Here is a 16,020-nt window from a genome sequence, read left to right as displayed (position 1 = left end):
GGAGAACATGGCAGATAGATAGCAGCAGCTTTGGAGGCTCTCTAAGAAACTGCATTTAAAATCCAGGAATGGTGCCGGGCGAGAAGTCCTAAGCAAGGGGAGATATACTTTGCCGACCCAGGAACGAACTACACTAAGAGAAACCAACTGGAAACGCAATCCCAGTGATATAACAGAAACAATAAGGTCTCAGTGCAGAAGCTGGGGCCCGTGCCACTGGAAGCCACGATTTGAATTTCCTGCAGCCGCTGCTGCGTACCAATCAGCACAGCAAAGAGAGAGGCACGAAAGCTCTGAGAGTGGGAAGCGGTGAATGGAGTTGAGAGCGAGACTGGCCGGGAGCCCTGCATTGACCTGTGGTGAGTGAGCGGATCGGGGACACTTCCATAGAGTAGGAGGCTTCAGCAAAGGACATACTGGGACTGGGCAGACTAGCCGGAACAGGGCGCTGCAGTGACCTCAGTCACATATTCCCCTCTCAAGCTGGATCGGTGGGGAGTGCCTGACTTGGGTGACACCGCTGACCAAGAGCCAGTAAGCTAGCCCAAACCAGGTCCCAGAGCCTGGAGGTGCACCCTAGTAGTGAAGCCTTCGGTAGGTTGACCTGGAGGGGCGGGCCCAGCATAGGCTGCCCAGGTCTGTGTCTCCCTAGTACACTGCAGTGGGCAGGAACACCTAGCTGGCGCAATTCAAACGAACTGTAACTGACAAAGAAAGAAACTGGGCCTCCTATATACGCTTGTATAAAAGGAACAAAAAAGATGGGAAGAGGGAGCAACAAGAAAGGGTCCTCAGCCCCCAATCCTGAGAAACATGCAATAGCAGACACGGCACCAATACACATAAAGTGCTATCTCCAGAGCCTCATAGTTATTAACAACCTGAAGCACGATATAAGCAGAATAGTTAGAGAAATGCTAAGCACCACCCAAGAAAAAACAGATGGTGGAATGGAAGAACAGAAAAAAAGGGGAGAATTGTTTGATGGAGAAAATAGAGAAAACATAGAATATGTGAAGCAGGTTCAAAGAGATTACCAGGAAACTAAAAACTCTATCGAAAACTAACATAACAGCTTGAAAGAAACTAAGAATAGATTATCTGAACTGGAGGGAAGATTGGTAATGTGGGAGCATGAAATGAAAAACTTCTTAAAAATGACAAAAAAACAAACAGCAACATTACAAAGGCTAGAAGATGATAAGAGGATGTATAAATTAAGAATTAAGAACATAACAGAAGAAGTAGGGACACAAACAAATGGACTACAAAAGCTATTCACAGAAATAATCCAGGAGAATTTCCCTAATTTAGCAAATGGTAAAGATACTCATATGTATGAGGCATACAGGACCCCAGCCACCTACAACCCAAACCGAGCTACACACAGGCATATAATAATCAAAATTCCAGAAATCCAATATAAGAAAAGAATATTAAAAGCCGTCAGAGACAAGAAACAGATCACTTACAAGGGAACACCCATCAGAATTACAGCAGACTTCTCAGCACAAACTATCAAATCACCAAGAGTGTGGGGGGAAATAATTCAAGCTTTGAAAGATAATAACCTCCAGCCAAGATTGATATATCCTGCACAACTGTCCCTAGATATTGATGGAAAAACAAGGTGCTTCCAGGATAAAGAGGAACTAGGGTAATTTGCAAACACCAATTCAACTCTACAGAGAATACTGCAGAATATTCTAAAAAAGGAAAATACCAAGATTCCAGAAATAGTGGCAGAGCGGCCACAATGAATGGAGCAGAAAGCGAAATGAAGAAGACAAACTGACAACAAACGACAGAAAAAGAGCTCAACAGAAATGAGGCAGAGAAGATTGGATGGTAGGAACAGCTATTTTGGAGAAAACAAAACATCATAATAGCCAGTGCTGATTTAGTATCATCTTGTTTTGAAGTCCCATCAAACTTGTATTCTTCTGTTTCCATCGGTCTTAAAAGGCTGTATCTTATTGGATTTTATTATATATAATAATATAAGCAAAAACTTTTATAGACAAGGAGATTATACAGAAACCATTGTTCCTTTTCTGTTAATTGGTTCTAAATACCCTGTAATAATGTCATTCTTTTTGAATGGTTTGATAGTGTCTTGATATGTTTGGTGCTACAGTATACGAAGTTATACTCAAAGATTTCAAGGAAAGAGACACTATGGTAACTATTTTTATGTCAGGGTATCTTGTGGTGAAACACTATTTTGCTTAAATGGTTATGTTTTGACCTGCACTGTTCTGTTGTTATGTCCTCTCTTATCTCAATCTTCCCTTTTTTTAATTATTTACTTTTTTATTTTTATCTTTTTAATTAAGGGAAAAATAAATAAAAAATAGCAGGATACATTACATTAACCTACTTTGATTTCCGATTAACTTGATTTGAAATCCTGTATTGCCCTCACCATCTTGTTTTGACTGATTTTCCCCTATTCTGCTTAGCTAGATAGTACCAAGTTCGAAAGTATAGGCAACAACTGTGAAGACAATAGGATTCATTATGACACCCATTCTGGTTGACTATTACCTTCTTTTAAAGTCCTGTAATGTCTCCAATGCTTTGGTTTTATTCTTTACTGTTTTGTTCAATTTTATTATAACTGGCAATTCTTAAAATAGCAAGAGGCAGTATGGTAACCATTGTTGATCACCTTGTATTTTGTTTTTACATTATCTATTATGTCCTTTTGATTTGACAGACTCTGTTCTGATATGTTGCATTTGGTTTTACTCTCTTCAAAATAAGTAGTAAGAACTGTGGGAGTAATAAAACCCAAAGTGTGTAATTGTCATTGTACAAAAGAAAAGAAAAGAAAGTGCTCTAAAGGTTATAACTGCATAAGTTATAACTGCTTAAGTGTATAAGATAGATAACCATATTACTGAGTTTTTTTGGATCATTAAACAAAACTGTTTGCACTCTGACTGTTTGAAAGTCCACTTTATATGCTTTAATTTTGTAACGAACAACTATTTCTAAGATGAAAATATGTAACTATTAACTAGTGATTTCTTACTCTTTATTTTTTAAATTTTGTATTACTTGTACATTTTTTCTGTTTTCTTTTTCTCCTTAAAAAAAAATTAGAAAGGGACTGCATCCCTTTGGACTCCTTTGTTTTGCAATTACACCTGTCCAACAATCTGGTTTCCTAACTGTCACTAACTTTCTATAGCAAAGAAGATCAATTAACTTATAGAACCTGCATTCTGCACTTGCTGCTTCCTTCATGGTGTTATAAAATGTGATCTTCTATTCTCTGTAGTAACTAGAAGCCCAGCCCATAGATTAGTGAGATTCAGGTGAACAATTTCAGTGCAACTGCCTGGAAGGGATGCTGCAAAACCAGCAACTCGTGCCACTCTGCATCAGGGCACATATCATCAGGTGGTCTGGCCATGAGGAATGCCACTTTGATTGGTTAGAATAATGGCAATCAAACCTCAATTGACCAATTTCACCTTCAAATTTTTTTTAACCTTTAAAATCAGAAACAAAAAAAAACAAATTTCTGGAATAAGATTCTGTTAACATGCAAATTAATCTTTAACATTAAGCTTTCACCTGATTTCAGTACTATTAAGAGTACATGAACAATTATTTCACAGTGATTATAAAAGTGGTGATTGCTATCATTTGTTTCATAAAGAAAAGAGTTTTCTTGAAAGAAGACAAGGCAGAGCCGGGCGTGATGGCTCACATCTGTAATCCTAGCACTTGGGATGCTGCGGCAGGATTGTTGTGAGTTCAAGACCAGGCTGGGCTACAAAGTGAGCTCAAGGTCAGCCTGAACTGCATAGAGAGACCCTACCTCAAAAAAAGGAAGAAAAAAAGAAGACAAGGCAATATGAAAAAGGGAAACAGAAAACAATAAAGAAATTTCTTGTCTAATCTGTGTTTTGTAAATGAAGAAACTGATAAGCAGAAAAATTAAGCAACTTGGTTAGAATCACAAATGGTTAAAGTAGGTTGGATTTTTCATTCAGTGCTGTTTTATGTGTTGCAAAGATCATATATTCTTCTCCAGATGCTGAGTTTATAACATGTACTAGATTTAAAGAGTAGAGGAATAATGTTATTTGCTTCCAAAGAGAAAATAAAATTTGAGTTGCATACAACTAATCCAATAGCATGTTATATAAATTTCCACTGAAACAAAAGTTATTTAAAAATTATAAATATTCATCCATCACTACTTAAAAAGATTACTATAAGGACAGACCTAGAACACACAAATCACAAATACCATTACCTTACAAATACAGAAAGCACTTAATTAAAAATGCAACTTAAAGGCAAATAAATCACTATTAATCCATTTTTAACAGGATTCTTTGTTGTGGTGGTGGAATTTTTTGCTTAAATGGATAATTATCAAGTTTAGCACAATTACAGCAAAGCAATTATAATAACACTAAAAATTCAGAATTTCTCATATATTGGTAAAAAGAATAGGAGTTTACTAGCAGACAACAGGGTAGCTCATGATTTTATTTTCTTTTTTATACTTTCTAGCCATCCACTGTGCTGAACATCTGGGAGAGCAACGTGCTAAGGTTCGGGTGGAAGGGCGGCTCCCAGCATTGCTTACCCAGGCCCTCTCTGTGGCAGGCACTCCAGGATGCCATAGCAGAGGGGGAGCTGTTGCTGTGCCCGCAGCTGTAGATGCACTCAAGCGCCGTGGCCATCAGCTGGTCCTGATCGGGGATAATTTTTTGTTGGAGCTGGGGAAAAGAGAGCATGTACTGAATGTCGAGAGATTTACAGGCTCTCCCTATCCAAGTACTATTGTCAATGGAATATTAAACACTGCAATTAATCAGCCACAGAAACAATTTCGATTTTTCTTTAGCTTACAGACCTTGGGGTCTCTAATAATTCTAAATGGAATCACACTTTAATTACAGAATCAGCTAGAAAAGATCATTTGTAACCCCTAGCTTTGCATCTGCTGAAAACATTATGATCCACTCAAGATAAAACAGAAAAGCGCAATGCATTCGAAAGGCAATTCATTAAAAACACCATTTCTAACCCTAAAGCCAAATTCTGTGTTTTAATTACAAAAATACACAAAATTCCTTAACTTACATTCAACAATGTGAGAACCTATTACTTCTTAAGTATGAAGTATGTATTACTCATTTAACTACCACGGGCTGACATTCCATCCAAAACAAGCCAAACAGGACACAGTGTCACACAAACCACAGACAGTGCTCCGTGTTCTGGAGCACAGGCGTGGCTACTTCCAGCTTCGTTTTATATCAAATACCACGCTTCCCTTGCAAACCAGCCGGGGAGCATTTCCTCAACTATGAAAATAACCAAATGCTGCAATCTCAAGGGACTAACAATGCCTCCCTCAGAGGGTGACTGTGAAGATTAAATTAATACATGTGGAATCCTTATGCTTTTACCACAGACACTAAAACGGAAGCCTGAAACTGCTTTCATACAGCTCTTTTCAACAGCGAAGTTAATATAGAAAGAAATTAATATAATTTCTATAATAATTATCTACGGATTCCTGTATTCTAATTGAAACTTACAGTACACATAAAACAGAAAAGTGACAGACGCTGGCAAAGGCATTTTCTTAGCAGAATCACACCAGTGGATATAAATAAAAAATACTGAAAATTACTACGGAAATAAAGCAGCTAGGTTAAGGATTTAGATATATGGCTTCAAGGCACTAAAAAAACAAGTAACAGCCTGAATTTGGCACTAGCATTTGACAAAGAGGGAACCAAAGCAGCAAAGTGACTGGTGAGATAAGGATAAGCCACCCAGAAAAATAAAGTCTATTAAAAATTAATATGACCAGCCAGGCACAGTGGTGCACTCCTGTAATCCCAGCACTTGGGAGGCTGAGGCAGGAGAATCATCGCCAAGTTTGAGACCAAGTAGGGTTACAAAGTGAGCCCAAGGCCAGCACAATACATAGTGACTCTGTCTTAAAAAGATAAAAAAAAATTAATATGATAACTCTTTTTATTCTGTGCTGGCTTCCATTTCTAAGTGCTCTGCATGTACCGTATTAATTTTTCAATCTTCATAATGACCCTACATTGTTTCCATTGTATACTAAGGAGAAACTGAGGTGCTGAGAGGCTGAGTGATGTGCTCAAGCTGCTAGAGGCTGTAAGTGGCAAGGCCGGGACCAACATCCAGCAGCATGGGCTCTGGCGTTCCTGCAGGAGATCTGGGCAGGAGGAGCCAGGCCCAAGGGAAGGTGGGGATGAAACATACATGTGGCAAGGAGGCGCCAGGACCCGCGAGCCCCGAACACCATTGCCATTCACGGGTAGCTGGGAAGCCATCCGTCTCAGGAGCCAGAGCCCTGAATGCTTTATTCCATCTCCCTGCTCCATAGCTGTTCCTCCTGGAGACAGACACGACAGGCCTGCTTTCAAGTCTGACGTTCTAGAGTCTTGTGTTTGATTGCGTCTGCTCAAAGCCCCCTGTGAAAGCCCTGCAGCGGTGCTTCTGTGCACAAGAGAAGGCAGAGGATGTGTTCCTGCCTTCTGCTCACACTCCTGATGCCGCATGTGAGACCACGTCCCTACACCACCCACGTCACTAAGCACCTGAGGAAACTGGTCCCCGGGGCCCTGTGGACCCCGGATCTGCAGACACCCCAGTGCCTGGTATAAAATGGCATAATGTCTGCATATTGCTGGTATATATCCTCTTACATGCTTAATTCCCACTCTATTATTTAAAATATCTGACACAATGCAAATGCTATTTAAGTAGTTGTCATACTGCACTGTTTAGGAATGATAACAAAAGAGGCTGTAAATATTCACCATAAACACAAGTTTTCTTTCAAGTATTTTGACCTAGGGTTTGGTAAACCAACAAGTTTGATTAAATTAAAGGATGAGGAGATCAGAGCTGTGAATTCCACACACCTAAATACTACAGGAATAACTGAAAACCTCTGCTCACCTAACATGTCTTCTTCAAGAACTTGCCAACCTAATAATTCAGTGTTAACTCCATTTCACTTTGACTTCAGTTGGAACTTCCCAGATCTCTATGATCCTGTGCATACGTTCAACACATTCTAGTCAATGAATAAATCCTTTTCTACCTTAATGCATGAAGCGCTTTTTCTCTGTATTCTTTTGGTACTGGAATATGCCACTCAGCATATTTTTCTAATGTGATATATGCTACCCATGAATCATGATGCTCAAATTTACAGCATACTTGTCCCTCTCACCCACGTGATGCCAAACTCTAAAACCTACCCACACACTGTTCCTTAGTTTGATCATTCTAGTCCTAGTATCTCAGCAGTCTCTATAAAACCATTATCTGCCCTTTCTGAACTGAAGAAGGGTGCCAACTCACCTGGCGCTTTCTAAGAGCTTAGCTATGTAGGTTTCCTGCATCACAGGCAGCAGGCCACTGTCCATATGAGACACTAAGCAAAACGCAAGAGAATCACAGTTGAGAAAAACAGTCTTAAAATGGAGCACTGTAGAATGCTCAATTCTATAATGAATGGCAGATGATAAGACAAGCAAGTAAGAAAGAGGACTGAAGGAGCAAAATGAACAAATAAAGTCAACAGCTTTCACACACAGGAATAAAGAGTGATAGGAAATGAGGTGGCAGAGCTCCATCTATAACAGAAACAATAAAACAGGAATAAATTTAACAAGAGATGTGCCAAACTAGACATTTAAAAAGACATAAACAAATGTAATAATGTCTCCTATTCTTAAATAAGGTGACTTACCATTACAAGTTCAACATAATCATAATAAAAATATAAGTAAGCCAATTTTAGAATCAGATGAGCCGATACCAATGTTCACATAGAAAAAACAAACATCTGAGAATAGCTTCAAAACAAAAAGAGTTAGGAAAAATAACTGCAAGGAAACACTATCCTTATCTGACACTGAAACATACTCTAAAATCTTCATAATTAAAACAGTACTGTGCTAATGCAGGGACAATCAGACCAACACAACAGCACAGACACTCTGGAATCAGCCCATAATCAAGGGAACTCGGAGAGGTAACACAAACGGCACCTTTGGCAGCTCTGGCAGGGAGAAGCTGCCTAAGAAACGGGGCTGGGACACTGGGCAGTCATCTGTGAGTGGAGCTGAAGATCATCAAGGTCAGTGGCTCAAAGGATTCATGCGATCAGACTGGGCTCACCTGGACACCAGGGAGACCTCCAGTGGCTTGATGTCCCCCATGTGCCCAGCCTTTTGGGAGTACAGGTCACTGTAACAGGGTCCAGATGGACAGTGCACGTATTTTGGGGGTCGTCATTCTGACTACTGCAAGTGCTGTGCACTTCAGAGTGAAGTGTAACAGGCCAGGCGTTGAGTGCACTGGAGCCATCAAAGTCCCTGCCAGTGTCACCATTTGTCCTCAGCACCTGAGCAACAGCCCCAGACCCTGTGATCTCTGATGCCAGACCCCTGCCTCACACCCGCCTCGCCCACCCTGACCACATGCTCACTGTGCTTCCCTCGTCTTCACTTCCTGACCTGCTATTTTCATGATTAATAATGGAACGCTCACTTATACTATTCTCATATTTATTATTTCTTAAGTACTATTTCCCCACTCTCATATCTACTCTATTTTTGGATTATTTCCTTACTATGCAGAACACTTGCAGATAATCCTTTCAGGATAAGGCTGTAATGACAAGCTCAGTTTACATTTATCTTTAAAAACACATTCTCTCTTTAACTATTTTCTGATTTCAGCTCTTCCTCACACTGTGTCATACACTGGTTTGAGGCCATCTCGTACATTCCTGTCCCTGTGATTATATCCAGCTCTTTCTTGACTCTTACGCTCCTGTCCTCACTCGGTGGCCTTCCGTGGCACAGTTCCATCTCTTCCCGATGCCTTCAATCTGTGAACATTCATTTCAGTGGCCAGACCAAATGACCTACTGCAGAGGGCACAGAGGTCCACCGCAGGGTCTGGCTCGTAGATGACTTTCTCTCTGTGTTCTGTAAACTGGATTGTGGACTCCTCTCTGCCAGGCTTCATGGCTGAGAATGTTGTGTCATCTGGACAAATACAGGGCCCTCAGAGAAGCGAGACTGGTGCGTGGCACAATCCTGGAGAAGCACACGAAGGGACTCAGCAGGCAACAGCCCTGTGCAGAGCCAGTCTGTCCCCACCCGCACTGAGCACGCCCACTCTGGGAGCCCTGGGTTCATTCCTGCTCACATGGAGATCAATGAGATGTAGAGGCCAGACAGCCATGGACCACTGTCCCAACACGGCGGGAAGGGCACAACGGGAGTGGAAAAGCGTAAGGACCCATCCTGGCAGACAGATGGCGAAAGAGTTTGTGGGAGAGAAGCTCCCAAAGAGCAGGGACTCAAAGGATCAGAAACAGAGAAGAACCACTCGAACCAGAGGAAATGGACTGTACAAAAACACTCAGGAAGAAATGTTCACCAGGCACCAGTCATTTAAGAAATGCAAATTAAAATAACACTGAGAGTCTAGCTCACGCCAGAAAGAATGGCTGCCATCAAGAAATCAACCTACAACAGATGCTGGCAGGGCTGTGGGGAAAAAGGAACACTTCTCCACTGCTGGTGGGAGTGTAGACTGTGGAAACTAGTGTAGAGAGTCCTCAAAAAACTAGGATTAAAGGTCCATTCAATCCAGCTATTCCCCTTCCAGGTATCTTTCCAGCAAAATTGAAAACAATGGCAATATATGTGTACCCATGTTTATAACAACACAATTTGTAACAGCTAAATCTTGGAAGCAACCCAAATGCCCATCAACCATGGAATGGATAAAAAAGATGTGGCCTTTCTATACAATGGAATATTGCTCAGCTACAAAGAAGGATAATCTTGAGGCTTTTTCAAGGGAAATGGAGAAAACACATGACCATACTTGTAAGTGAAATAAATCGAACTCACATTTGTAAATATCATATTGTCCCCCTAATGTAAAAAAAAAACTGAAAGAGTAATAAGATCCAAAATGAACAATAGATATTGTGATAGTGAAAGACAATGCTCAAAAGAAAAGAACAACTGGGATGGGGGAAAGGAGAGGAGGAAGAAGGAAAAAGATATATGAATATACATATGATAGATAACTATACTACGAATCTGTTAGTTCATCCAAAAGAACAGTTTGTGCTTTCATTGTTTGGCCATTTTTTCTCATGCCTAAATCTTATAATCTGAACAATTATTTCTAAGATGCAATATACAATATGTTAATTACTGTTAATTTCCTACTTTTAAAAATATATTGTATCATTTCTACCCTTTTTACTGTTTTGTTTTTAAAATAAAAAAAAGGAAATGGGCCATAAAACACAAAGTGCTGGCGTACATCTGTCATTCCAGCACTCAGGAGGCTGAGGCAGGAGAACTGCTATGATTTCCAGGCCAGTCTAGTCTTTAGAATGATGTTCCAGAGCAAGACTCTGTCTCAAAGAAAGAAAGCAAGCCAGCTACAAAGCACCATGAAAAGAGCCCAGTGATGCAGAGCGCGTAAGTGCCCAGAGAATCACATGCCAGGAGAAGCCAGCTGCAGAGGGGGCCCGAAGCAAAGAAATGTCCTTCCAGGAGAGGCCCACACACAGGCAGCCAGAGTGGCCCTGAAACTCCCCAAACACAAAAACGCTCTACTCCAGGAGAAGGCAATGCTTTCCTTTCTACTTCAGCTTGAGACTATTATTTCCTGACATTCCCGTTTTATCAAAGCACCGGGAAGCAGATTCACTTGGAATTTCAAATGGGAACGGCATTGAGGGTCCCCCACATGCACCGCAGTCTACTGTGCAGGACATCGTCACAAAGTCAGTCCCACAGGGCCTGTGCCATCCTGCTGTGTGCCCTCTGGTGGAAAAGGACCAAGGGTACTCTGTGGATATTGGTTGGCCCTGAACTTTGTTTTTTTTTTCAGACAGGGTGTCACTATGTAGCCCAGGCTGATGGAAAACTCACTATAAACCCAGGCTAATCTTGAACTCACGGCAATCTCCTGCCTCAGCCTCTGAGTGCTGAGATAACAGGTATGTGCCAACATGCTTCCCTAAGTTGTTTTATTAATGTGTTTTTGGTTTTGTTTTTTGAGATACAACATCACTATGCAGTTCAGGCTGGCTTTGAACTTACTGTGTAGCCCAGGCTGGTCTCATTCTTGCAATCCTCCTGCCTTCTGAGAGCTGGGATTACAGGCAGGTGCCACCACATCTAGCTGTTTTATTGTTACTGTGAATATATGTAAATTAGAAAATAAAATTATTACAATGACTCAAATGATTTTCATAGCTCATTTCTACACACAATGCATGAGATGTAACATTAAATCTTCACACCCCCTTCAAACTAATGAATCATGAGTGTTTTCTTTTCTCAGCTCTGTGTGTTTATCACTGCAGGGTGATCCGAGGGCAATGAGAGCCCACACAGCAACCTAGATGGGCTTTAAAAGGTGGAGCCATTTGCCAATGGAGGCTTCCAGCAATTTAAGGAAATGCTGCACGTGAACAATTAAAATCATATATCAGGAAGCAAAGCTCATCCTATCTTATCAAATTACACCAATTCTAAAACTAGCTCCAAATATTTAAATCCTGGATTCTAGTTCAGAGTAACATTGAATTCTGGGGATAACACTTCCTTGTGTTTCTATTTAATAATCACTAACAAATTTTCAGTGCTCACAATGCTGGTGAAATGGATACAAAACGCTGCTGAAAAAGGAACAGCATGACAACCGTTGTCTTTTACTTTACAGGAAAATCATTTACAATGCCTATCATAAGCTTATAAATAAAACTTAGTTCTATCAAGAAAACACAGCTGAACAATTTGAGAAGTTGCGGTTTCTACTTACATCTGGCTTGGAATGCTGAAATATCTTCAGGGGAAGCCTCAAGTCTCCCTTAGCCAAGGTCACTAAGTACTCTCGTAGCAGCTCACTGGCCGTGCCAGGACAGTGCTTCTCACAGCGATGCAGGAAGGGCACCATCCACTGGTAGGCACTTGTCACGTACTTGTCCTCAGAGCACTGAAAGCATAATGAGCCAAAATGAACAGAACGAAATTAATTGCTGCATCTCATCATCTCAGACGAACTGCGATGATGACAACTCGGGATAACCAGAGAGATGTGGAAACACACAGTGGCAGATCCCCATGGAGAGGGTGCTGCAGAGCCAGCACCCTGGGGAGTAGGTAACCAAAGCACCATGGTGGCCCTGACTTCAGACGAGACCTGGACCGCAGTCGCCAACAGACAGGCCCAACTGTGGAACACGCATATGGCTGCCACTCCTTGGCCACGAGGTCCCCAGGGCAGACAGACCCACCTGGAAGGGCAAGTGGGGCAAGAAGAAGAGAGAGAACATGGAAGAGAATAAGGAAAGGGGACAGAAAGGCACAGAAAGAATAGGTGTTCCGGAATTCTGAAGACAGCAGCTTGATAGGTAGCAGGGTAGAGAGTCTCTGAGAAAAACAACTCAGACGCTAGAATTTAACACCATGGAGAAGACCAGACGAAAGGAGAGGGATTCTCGTGACAGGGAAGAAACTGAGGAAAAAGAAAAAGAAAGAAAGGAAGCAAAAACGTGGATAAAAGGCTGGAACCAGACGCGCTCACTGGGACCAGTCCGTGCTGTGCTGGGCATGCCGTGGAATCAGACAATTCATGGTCGCACTAAAGCCTTGACCACTGATAATAGGAGTTGTTGAGTCTGGGGCCCTTGGCAGGAGGACGTGGCACAGCATAGAGTGTAGCCAAGGTGGAGAGCTGCATTAATTCATGGTGAATGCTGGAAATTGGGTCTCGCGGTAGGGGCTGGCTGAAGGACATATGGGAATCCGGTAGGATAGGCCTGAACCTGGAACCTCAGGGGCGTCAATCAGTCACCGCTGGCCCAATGAGGACTGGTGGGACATGCTTGGGCTGAGTCATGTCCCTGGTCGGGACCCAACGGCCAGGGACGAAACTGTCTCGAACCTGTGATATCCGTACAGCACAGACTAACGTGTTGAGGGCACTCTCCCGTTGACTGGCTCAGAGAAGAGGGGCCAGCCCACATTGTCCCTGCGTGCACTTCACATAACAGCAAACTGGAGAAGGCAGCAAGCCCCCAGCCAGCACGCTTCAGAAAAACCACAAGCAATAAGGAAAGGGCCTGAGACCTCCACCATACACCTGTCTGAAAGAAACCAAAAACAAGGCAAGAGAAAGAAATAAGAAAAAGCCTCCAGCCGCTGACTCTGAGAAAGTAGGTCCAGGAGAGGTAAATACAGAAGAGAACCAGTGCAGCAATCGTACAATATTGGCCACAACATCAGCGGACATAAAGAAATACATTCATGACCTCATAGATGAACTTAAAACTGAAATTCTAATCCAAGTGAGGCAAGACATAAAAAGATTAATAAAAGAAATGCTAAGCCCCTCTCAAGAAGACACAGATGAAAAAATGGAAGGACCCAGAAAAAGAAGAGAAACCTTTGGTGAAGAATATAAACAAAACCTAGAATACATGAAACAGATCCAAAGAGATTACCAGGAAATTTAAAATGCCATTGAAAGCTGGCAAAATGCCCTGACAGAAACCAAAGTGAGTCTTTCAAAATTTGAAGATAGATTTGCAATGTGTGATCATGAAAGAAAAGACCTCTTAAAAATAACAAGGAACCAGGAAGTAGCAATACAAAGGCTAGAAGATGACAAGAGGATCTATAACTTAAGAATAAAAAACATGAGCAAAGAAGCAGGAGTAAACACAAGTGAATTACAAAGGCTATTCACAGAAATAATTAAGGAAAACTTCCCAAGCATAGGAAAAAGAAATGATATCCAGATAAATGAGGCATATAGAACTCCGGCCAACTACAACCAAAAAAGATCTACACCCAGACATATAATAATCAAGATCCCAGAAATTCACCACAGGAACAGAATATTAAAAGTGGTCAAAGAAAAGAAACAGATTATGTATAAAGAAAATCCATCAAAATAACAAAAGACTTCTCAACACAAACTAACAAATCAAGAAGAGCCTGGAGTGAAATAGTCCAAGCCCTGAAAAAAAATAAACTCCAACTCGGATTGATGTACCCTGAAAAACTCACTCTCAAAATTAAAGGAGAAACAAGACATTTCCATGATCATGAGGAACTGTGCGAGTTCATGACCACTAATCCAACCCTACAAAAAATACTGAAGGACATTCTAGAGAGAGATAGAAAAAAATGCCAGGATTCCAGCAGCCATGGCAGAGAGGCCCCAATGAACAGGGCAGACAGTGGAATGAAGGAAAAAAGTGGACAAATAATAGCAGAAAAATAGAATAGCAGAGATGAGGTAGAGAAGGTGGGCTATAATCTCTAATATAGACAGCCTTGATACACTAACAAAAAGAAACACAGGCAGAGTAGATAAGGAGGCAGGAGCCATCAAGATGCTCTGAATAGGAAACATACTTAACCGGAAAGAGGGTTAATAAACTGAAAGTCAAAGATGAGAAAACAATGCTCTATGTGACAGGGAACCAGAAAGAAATAGGGACAACTTGTCCAGCAGCTGCAAATAGGTTGGAAAGTCATGATACTTTTGTGCAGTGGAGAACTACTCAGCTATAAAGAAGGAAAACCTTGAAGCTTTAGTAAGTAAAGGAATATAGCTCAAGATCAAGCTCAGGGGTAAAAAGGTTCAACACTACTTAGACAGATAACAGGTTGCCCCCCTTAATCTAAAAACTAAAGGAGTTAGTGGGACCCAAAATATACAAAGCACCCTGAGAAAGGGAAAGGGGAGGAATTGTCTAAAAAAGGAAGGCAGAGAACATTGTTAATAGTGTATCAGGATTTAAAAGCCACATTAGTCTTATTGCTGTTTAATTTTATTTTGTTCCAGTCTGTCTACTCAGACTAGATTTGAGGGCACAGACAGCTATCCCAAAAATAGCAGGATATACTATGGTAACTAGCCTTAATTTCCTATTAACTTAAACTGAAGCCCTATATTACTTACATTGTCTTCCTATTACTGATCTTATTTGAATCTTGTTTGTTAGACCACTGTTTTGTCTTGACTGATTTTATTCAAATTTGGTATGCTTGACAGTATCAAGTCTAACAGTAGAGGCAACTCCTCTGAAGATGACAAGATGCAATAGGGTACCCATTCCGGTTTGATTATTAATTGCTTTTTAAGTCCCACAATGTCTCCAATGTTGTGTTTTTATTAAAACTGCTATGTAATGCTATGTCAATTATATTATGTCTCATGATGTAGACAATTCTATTGAAAATAACAAAAGACATCATAGTAACTACTGTAGCTCACCTAATATTATGGTTTTATATGTCTTTTTCGTTTCATGTTTTTCTAGGAATTTGTTTTGTTGTCTTGTTTTGATCTGTTTTTCCCTGTAATACAGAAAGGATAGGTATACATGTAGAGATTCACACATGTGTAGAATTTCTAAACAGTTTATGGGAACAAATTATATAATGCACAATGTAATGAACAGATACTCTGAAGAAGAGACACTAAGATACCCAGTGCTAATTATGTAGCATTATGATATAAAATCTAGCAATACTATTATTCACTGTTCAGAGTGATATTAGTCTAGTCTCTTATGCTTAATTTCAACATAGATAAAGATATGCACAGCTGTTTTGAAGAGAACAAGAGACATTATGGCAGCCATTGTTGACTTCCCTATTGTCTGGTCTTGAAGACCTAAAAAGCCTTCATCATCCTGTTCTGATTAGTTTAGTACTATAATGTTCAGTATGTATTCACTGTGTGTGAAGATGTGGACAACTATTTGTAAGGAAACGAGATAATATGATAGACAGTGAAGATCTCCAGCGGTCTTGCTTTGAAATCCATGTTTTTTTAAAATTGTTTCCTTATGATGTTTTGTTCTGTTTAATTTTACCCTCCTTAAAAAAATAAAAAAGAAAGAAATACGCGACCAGAGACAGCAAAGGA

At 40.7% G+C, this 16,020-nt stretch overlaps 1 pseudogene; it reads right to left on the bottom strand.

The window, feature by feature from the left end:
* LOC106025319 (NBAS subunit of NRZ tethering complex-like) overlaps positions 1-16,020 on the bottom strand; it is a 152,788-nt pseudogene that overhangs the window by 94,240 nt on the left and 42,528 nt on the right.

This window comes from Cavia porcellus, unplaced genomic scaffold (assembly GCF_034190915.1).
Source record: "Cavia porcellus strain 051 isolate PalLab524CR breed Dunkin Hartley unplaced genomic scaffold, mCavPor4.1 scaffold_8, whole genome shotgun sequence".
Taxonomy (NCBI): domain Eukaryota; kingdom Metazoa; phylum Chordata; class Mammalia; order Rodentia; family Caviidae; genus Cavia; species Cavia porcellus.
This window is presented reverse-complemented; position numbering and strand designations above follow the sequence as displayed.